Below are 8504 nucleotides of genomic sequence, written 5' to 3' on the forward strand. Positions count from 1 at the left end.
AGCAGTCACATTTCTTGACGACAATTCGTTTGTCTCGAAATTGTATTTCGCAATTTTCCATTCTTTTTTATATCGACTGAAATAGCTTCTATTGTAAACAGTGCCGAAAAAGTCAATATTTTCGTCTATAGTATAATTCTTGACAAATTTATATTCGTTTTTTGTATTTAATCGATATTCTGTGACAGTGTCATCATTTGGAAATAAATATCTTACGAAAATAGTAAATTCTTTTTCGGTTTCCTCTTGAAGTGGATCCATCATAAAAATGAAATGTTTACCCCTAAAATTCTCTGGCATTTGAAAAGTTTGTAGATTTTCAATTTTCTCAAATACACAATCTGAAAATAAAAAATGTCATTTATTTAATGCATACTGTCATTCGAATTTTTATAATACTATCGTTACAAACTATCCGAAAAAATGACACTTGTGACGCTTAACGTTACGTTTTATAAGCAACGTTAGACTAGTTAACAAAAGGTTTTTGTTAGTGAACAGAAAACATTTCTATATACTACTATAAATATTAGAATTATAAAGCAAACACATCATCGCTATGTAAAATTTTAAATAACTTTGTATATAATATTGTAATACAATTGAACTGGCTGATATATAAAAAATATTCTGAAAGTAAAATTTCACAACATTCATATACTTTTCCTTTTCATTACATTTCCGGCTGTTATATACTGTATAACAGAAGGAAATTTTGAGGATCGGTCAAAAATTGACCCCAACGTTTTACATTTTTAGACTTAAGACACCTTGCAACGTCGAGAAATGCGAAAAAGTTCGGAGTAATTTCTGTATGCATGGGAGATGGTGGAGGATGTATGTATCTTCAGTAGGATCCGACTTAATGACGATTTCACTTGACAATTTACAATTCCTCTTAAAAAATTCATCCCTACTCTTAAAACTAATTCTTACTAATTTATTACCTTTTATTGGAACGTTTTCTATCGGTCGTTGAAAATCGCCTCTCTCCCCTTTCTGTCCCTTTTCTCCTGTAACAAATTGATTTTTTAGTATGTATAAACTGCATAAAACTGTACACGTAGCACGTAAGTAAATAAATTAAATATACAGTTAGTGCTATTAAACGAATCTTCTACTGGACAACAGTAGAGGGTATAGCGGGTAATCACTGGAAGTATATGTACTCGTATACAGTCGTTAAATTGGGTTGTCAATAGGAAATACTGAATTTCATTAGGGCTAAAGGATTGGGCGGAATTAAAATGATGGTGAAACTGACATTTAGAAGTGTCCAGATTTACACTGATGGATGCCAAGTAGGTGCCACGTGTTGCGTTTTTTCTGGTATAGTTTTAGTGTATAGCGATTAACCAGATTAAACGAGGAAACGTCGTTTTTCAGTAAGTACTAGTGGCCTGTTCGGGGGTGTCCCAGTAGATCCTAAACATCTGGATCCGGAGCCGGTCACAGTTTACTCTTACTGTCATTCGTCGCTTCAGGCTTGAGCGACAGGTACCACAAAAATAGGTTGGTACCTAAAATCAGAATTAGGGTACTGAAGACGAAAAACTTGAGGAATGTGTTGAACATTGGTTCCGAGAACACAATGGCTCTTTCGAACCAGTCAAGGGATCATTTTTAACGGAGACGGTTGAACCTCTAGCCAGTTACATAATAAACAGTGTACTGCAACAATCAATGACACACTGACAAAAGAGCTAAACTCAAAGCTCAGTAGTTAGATGGACCTACTTTTTCTTGCCTGAAGTTGGCCCAACTCCTGTAAGTTGTAATTGGCTATTGACCCAAATATCGATTCGACACGAAAATTTATAATCCTTATAGCGTACCTCTGTCTCACAGAAGTTTGCGCCTCTATTCTTTGTTACTTATCGTCAATTAATATTTTAGTGTACTCTTCTAAAATATACTTTTAATTATAAGCACTATAAATAAAATAAAAAACTAGTCAGGTTTAAAAATGTAGAAGTAATTCAAAATACAACATTAAACACTTCCTGTTTTTCATTCTTAACATTTAAAAAGTATTTTACAGTTTATTTATTTCTTTTATCCAGTTTGTAATAGCTAAAATCTACAGGCTAAAATTAAACAAGACTTGAAATCAAAAATCTGTTTTGTTAATAATCTGTTTTCGGACTGTGGGCGTAACTATTTTTTACAGAAAGGCCCTTCTAATGAGAGCTCGGAAGGCAGCCAGTTTATATCGATAAGGATCATTCGAGTGTAATGAAATGTAAAGTGCTCTTTGCGCCGGTTTGACGTACACACTAGTTACCAAATGCCATTTTTTAAATTCAATATTTATGTCTAAAAAATGTATCCTTGAAGAACCTTTCTATTAAGGACGTCATTGTTAATACTAATCTTACCAATAAACGCATTGATTTATTGGTCAATGTTCCATAGTACAAAGACATCGTCTATATATCTTTTAAAATATACTATATCCTTTTTGAAATCACAAAAAATACTTTCTTCTAGTTTTTTTACTACCAGTTCACATAACATTCCTGACACCGGATTTCTTATTGAGACTTTTTTTTTGCCTGTACGGCTAGCCATTAAAGCTGAAACATGATTCATAACATACCACACTAGCCAGCTCTATTACCTCATTATTGTAATGAATTAAATCCGGGTTCTTGCTGAGCATAAATTCTAAAAATGCTTCCATGCAGGATTCGTTTTAATAAGATACAAGCTTTTCCAGTTTAATTCGGTCCCTATCTCATCGTACATTAACATTAGATCTTGTATTTCTTTAACCACAACTTCAGGATACAGTGCCACCAATGGACTGTACTCGAGCTGAGAGGTGAAAAATTTATGTAACCGTTTTTACAAGATAAAATTTTGTCATCTGCACTTTTCTACTGTAAGATTTAGATCTTGACCTTCCTTGTGGGTTTTGGCAAACGCAAATAATCTAGGCATTCCATGCCTTGGACTCCTGACAATTTCTAAGGAAAGGTAACACAGTAAGTAGTGATTCTTGTACTTTTAAGTTTTTTGACTCTTTTATTGATGTTCTCGATAATTTTTCTGTCATCCCGTTCGCACTCTGTATTTCAAATGTAATCCTCCGAAGCCAAATTTGTTATAAGTCTGTCTTCTGATGTTAACCAACGTCTTGCTTTTGTTTGCCCTTGTTGCACCAAATCGTTTTTCCTTAGCCAATTTTTAGTAAGTTTGATGTCCATGTTTGTACTGTTTCCTTTTCTTTAACCTACTGTTTTTTAATGACAGTTTTTCATCTAACGTATTTTTTTTTCTAATGAATGGAGCCCAGCGATCCTTCTTTTAATATCTTAAATCGAGGTTATCCAAGAATTTGAATTTTCAGAAACAAAGTTTCGCCTTGTTTTAAAACCTCTTTGATCTTTATCGGGACTTCCCAAAGAATGACGCTGAAAAGTCGTCTTTAGCTAATCTTGTTCTTTCTTTCTTAATGATCAATTTCAGTTTTCTAATATATCTTTTTTTTTAAATTCCTGTAAAATGGATCTGTCAGTTGAACTATTGCTTTGTTGATTTCTACTAACTTTTCCGAATCATCATTGTATACATTATCTTCATTTAAAAATTATGTTAAAAGACACAAACAACTTATTTTACAACAAACAACTATTAGAATNCCTGAAAAATTAGATAAATGCGAATATATATAATTTAAATTCTAATTAAAATCTATTTATAAATTGTCATAGTATCAATATCTGTGAAGTGTTTCTGTTTATATTTACACTGGTCAAAATACAATGCAGAAAATATATCACTTACTCTGACATTTTCACCAGTCAGACATTTAATATCAATACCCGAGTGGACATTGTTATCGAAGTAACATTCTAATTTCTTTCCGGACAATTTGCCTGTCTGTTGTAAGTCCACATCGTGATAATGCCGGATATAAAAAGAATAAAGTAAAATACCAAGAGCAGCAAGTTGTAAGAAAATCAAAGTGTACACAATCTTGAGATGGCGATTGAAATTTTTCTGACAATTTTCGTGCATGATTACGAATATAGCTGTAAAGAAATTAAAGGTAATAAATCATAAAACAATAAATTAGATATAATAAATGTGTTTTAAATTATTGAAATTTGAATTAATACTATGTTTATAACTATAGTATAATTGACAAAATTCCAAGCATTATCTTAATTCAGGACAAGCGAAGATTAGATCTTCACCAATATACTAAAGATCTAAATGCTGCTCTCGATGCAGTAGAAAATGAAATGGCAATAAGAATTTTGGTTAAGTTAGGTTAGGTTAGATTATGGAACTAAAAAATAAAGAAAAATTATTTTGAAAGTTTATTCACTTGAAAATAATAATAACTCGCCCCGTACATCATACTTTTTTAACGATAGAGACGTGCCGGTCATCTATCTAACACTGCTCGGGGAAGTTTACGAATTAAAATAATATAACTTCCTTTTTTCATGGGAAGTTCTTTTACAGTTATTCCAACTTTCCTACTCCTACAGTTTCCATATCTGTTCTCGCTTTCATGTATTTTACTCTATTCTTAAGATTAAGGAAAAACAGACGAACAGACAGCAGACACACAACAGTAAGAATTTATAGGACTACAATTTTTTCAAATTGCAGGAAAAAATTGTTATCTGCCAGCAGAGAACTAGAAAATTTTATGAATTTCGTAAATCTGACATCGTGCTCAGGTAACTGTTTACACAAAATATAAAATGCACCTTCAATCAGCTTTCCGCTTCTCAGTTTTGGATGGCTGTGTGAAATGGCAGATTGGTCAATAGAACATCACCATAACAAGAAAGAGAATTCAAGCATTGACTTACGAAGAATTTCCCACGATTGTTACTCAATTGTATGCTTGCCTTAATTTTCATACGTTAGGGCAATTGTCAAATAATCCAGCAGCTATATCAACACTCTCCTTATATGCACATTCCCTTATAGAATCTTCATTAATTTGAATAACTGAAGAAGTTACTCTAGGAGTTATGAGTTTTAACGACAGAAGAAAGTATACGGAGATATTTTCCAAACATTTTAGAAGTGGTAGCCAATGTATTGTTTATTACATTTGCAACAAAGAACAAAATGGTATAGAGTCAAGCAAGGTCTGATAGTGAATGATGTAATTCTACCCCCCAGAAAATAATTAGCCTTTTTCAAAGCAACACTTGGTAGGGTTACAGAACTGTTTCCAACAGGAGATAGAAGAGTTTGTGTTGTCTAACTACAAACTTCAACAACTGTTTTGAAGGGACCAATTAATAAGCTTTGTTTTTTTGCCATGTAATGATATTAATTTTATTTAATAGAATTTAAGGCGTTTAATTGCCGTTTGATGTTTATTTAATGTACGTTATCTCCAATTATTTAACTTTTTTGCGATTACGCATAGAGGTATTCTCTTGTCTGGTACTATTCTGTTAAAGCACTTAATGACATATTTAGTAATGTTTTAGTATTTTTCACGAACTAAAATTCACCGAGTAGCCCTTCGTTGGTTTTTCGCGTTTTTATGCAAATTTAACGGTTATCGAATCAATAAACGAAATACATTCTTGTTTGTGTAGTTCGGTCTGATTACGAACGAGCGGAAGTATACAAACAAACAGCTACGGCAAAAAGCACTATTGAATATAGAACGAAAGATAAATTATTCCAAAAAATATTTGGGTAATAAGCCCAGACATTTTTTGGCATCCTCTAACAATCAAATTCCCTAACAATTAAATGTCACTTACATTTTTCGTGTTGTATAACAAATGAACTGACGCTTACATAACTAATTTGAATGCCATAGTAATTGGAGCATTAGATAAAATTTTTTTTGGATACGTCCAGATGTTTTTTAAAAGTAAGGGAAACCAGGAAAGAAAAAAAACACTGAAGATGATAGAGAGGGTGCTGCCGCAACTTCTCTATTAAGCGTTGAAAGACAGAAAAGTATGCAAACAGATTTTGAAATATCAAGAATGTTATTTTTAACTGCTCGATAACGTAATATTTCTTTGAAACTACTAAAGATTAAAAACTTCGATTGTCACTTATAATATGACAAGTATACATTTTCATTTGCTAAGCCCGGGACAGGACAGAAGTATTATAGATACTTTTATTTTCATTACTTCAGAATAATCAACGATAAAAATACATTGTTCGAAAGTTTCATTTGCTTTATGTGAATATTATTTACTAAAAGTGGTTATATCGTACAGTACCACGCGCTTTAAAAATATTTAAGAGATCATAATGAACAACAGCAAACACGAACCTAAAATAACATCGAACGACAATTCAGAGTGATTAATTTTTCTACAATCTTTTCAATAAGTGATACGTATCCTGTGTGATAAGTCCTGTATTTGTCGAGTTTGAGATTTAAGAAATACAAAGATAAGACAGCAGTGTTTTTATCTAAACTGACCTTTTCTCGAAGGGGATGCACGATGACGAAACGTTTGGTAAGTCACCAAACAAATATTATTTAAATATATTATACTTCTGTTAACTTTGTACAGTACCTTCTTGTGACCTAAGACTTGTTACACTAATAGACACAAGTTTTCTTTTCTCAGTGTAGCAAGTTCTAATTCAAAAAAAGGTACAAAGTCAACAGAAGTATAATATAAATAATTAAGGACAAAGACGAAATAAATATCATGTATTATAAACAAACTGATGTTTGAAAATTATTTAGGCTATAATTGAAAGATTATATCAATTCAGCACGCTTACAGACATCCTTTTCAGAAAGGGAAATAACCCACAATTCGGTATACAGGAAATGTAGTTAATATTTATAAAATTAAAATAAAATTAATAAAAAAAATTATTAATTTAAATTTTTTTAATTCAGATAAACTTAATAAATTAATTTATAAAATTGCTAATATTTCAAGTTAAAATAACGCAAAATTAGTTTTTTAAAAACAATATAAAACGAGCAGTTATTTATTGTGGCATCGTCACAATGCTGGGCTGCAATTTTAATTTATTTAATTTAAAGTATTTGCTCTCCACCTCAAATTAGTAGTCACTTGCCCGTGTACATCATACTTTTCCTCTACCAATAGAGTCGTGCCTGTCATCTATCTAACACTTGTCGGAGGAAAGTTTTCAATTGAAATAACATAACTTTAGGTTTGGAACCGATGTTTCAAATGTACAATACTGCAACAACATACCTTTACTAATTAAATTTATAATGCTCACCTTCGAGGATAAATCTCGGATCGAGAAAATGAGTGCAGAGTAATTATACTTTATCAATAGTCGTGGATGACTTCATATTGGTTACGTGTCGAAATTCGTGTTTCCAGACAGTATATTCAAGAGTAAAGGTTATTTAAAACTGCGCATATACATTGGTAATTGATACAAATGCATCAACACTAAACGAGTTGATATGACTTTGTTTATTTCTATTAACATTCGTTCTCGAGAATTGTGCTATCGTGTTTGATATTACAGAAAAAACTCTAACCCCTGAAATACTTCATACAAATTGTTTAAATAAAAAAAATCCTGCAAAAAATGTGAAAATAATTGTTTTTATGCGAAAATAAATTGCTTATATTTGTGAAAGAAATTGTATAAACTATGTGGAAAGTATATTGTCGTTAATAGAAAAATTATTGGGTTACAATTTGAAAAAAATTGTAGATTAATTAAATTTCGATTGTCGTCTAACTGTTTGTTTGTCTGCCTATCTTTATTCGAACTCGAGAAGGTAGTTAGATAAAAGTGGAGTACAGATGTGTAAAGATCAGTGATAGGAGGCCTAGATTAACTATATAAATCTTCTAGTGTAAGCTAGATGTCATATTAGAATACAAAATACAGAGTAATGAAAAATTTCGTCGCTATCTGTTACTCCATGCTGTAATAAATTGTTAAATGTTACACGAGATGCATGCTTACATATATGACGAAATATACACTCTTTTCACTATCTCAAAAAAACCAGATTAGCATTTCCAGAAGCCCATCAAGTAGTCTATTAATGGATGTGATAGAATTTCAAGAAATGGCTACGTACTGTACGTTTACAAATGACAAATTTCAGCATACATATGTAAGAAAACTTTACAATAGATATCCACTTAAATTTATCTTATAAAATTATTATTTTCATATTATACAAGATAAAATAGAACATTATTGTGCATTTTATTATAACCTATTGTGTATAAAAAGTAAATAAAACAATCTACAACTTCCTGCATTTAAAAAGTGTTTTCAGAATTTTTATATGTATTAATTATTTCAGGAACACAAGTTTATCAAAAATGTAAGATCCGAATAGCCCCTGAGCCTAAATAACAATCTAAATATATAAAATTGCTTGTCCTGACTGACTCATTCATTCATTCACTGATTCATCATCGCCCAGAGCAAACCGCTTAACCTAAAGAGGTGAAATTTGGTACACAGTTAGGGTACGTCATGGAAACGCACACTAAGAAAGGATTTTTCGAAATTCCAACGCGGGGGGG

General features: G+C 31.5%; 1 long non-coding RNA gene across 1 annotated transcript in view; it reads right to left on the reverse strand.

The window, feature by feature from the left end:
• Window positions 1-280: 280 nt before the first annotated feature.
• The window catches only part of LOC111641968, an 11046-nt gene continuing 2822 nt past the window's right edge, over window positions 281-8504 (reverse strand). The window contains exons 2-3 of the long non-coding RNA XR_002759502.1: window positions 948-1013; window positions 281-341 (exon numbers count right to left, since the gene is read on the reverse strand). This is a non-coding gene — a long non-coding RNA (uncharacterized LOC111641968). The remainder of the gene's footprint in view (window positions 342-947; window positions 1014-8504) is intronic.

Source organism: Centruroides sculpturatus, unplaced genomic scaffold (assembly GCF_000671375.1).
Source record: "Centruroides sculpturatus isolate CEXI.00-Female unplaced genomic scaffold, Cexi_2.0 scaffold113, whole genome shotgun sequence".
Lineage (NCBI taxonomy): Eukaryota > Metazoa > Arthropoda > Arachnida > Scorpiones > Buthidae > Centruroides > Centruroides sculpturatus.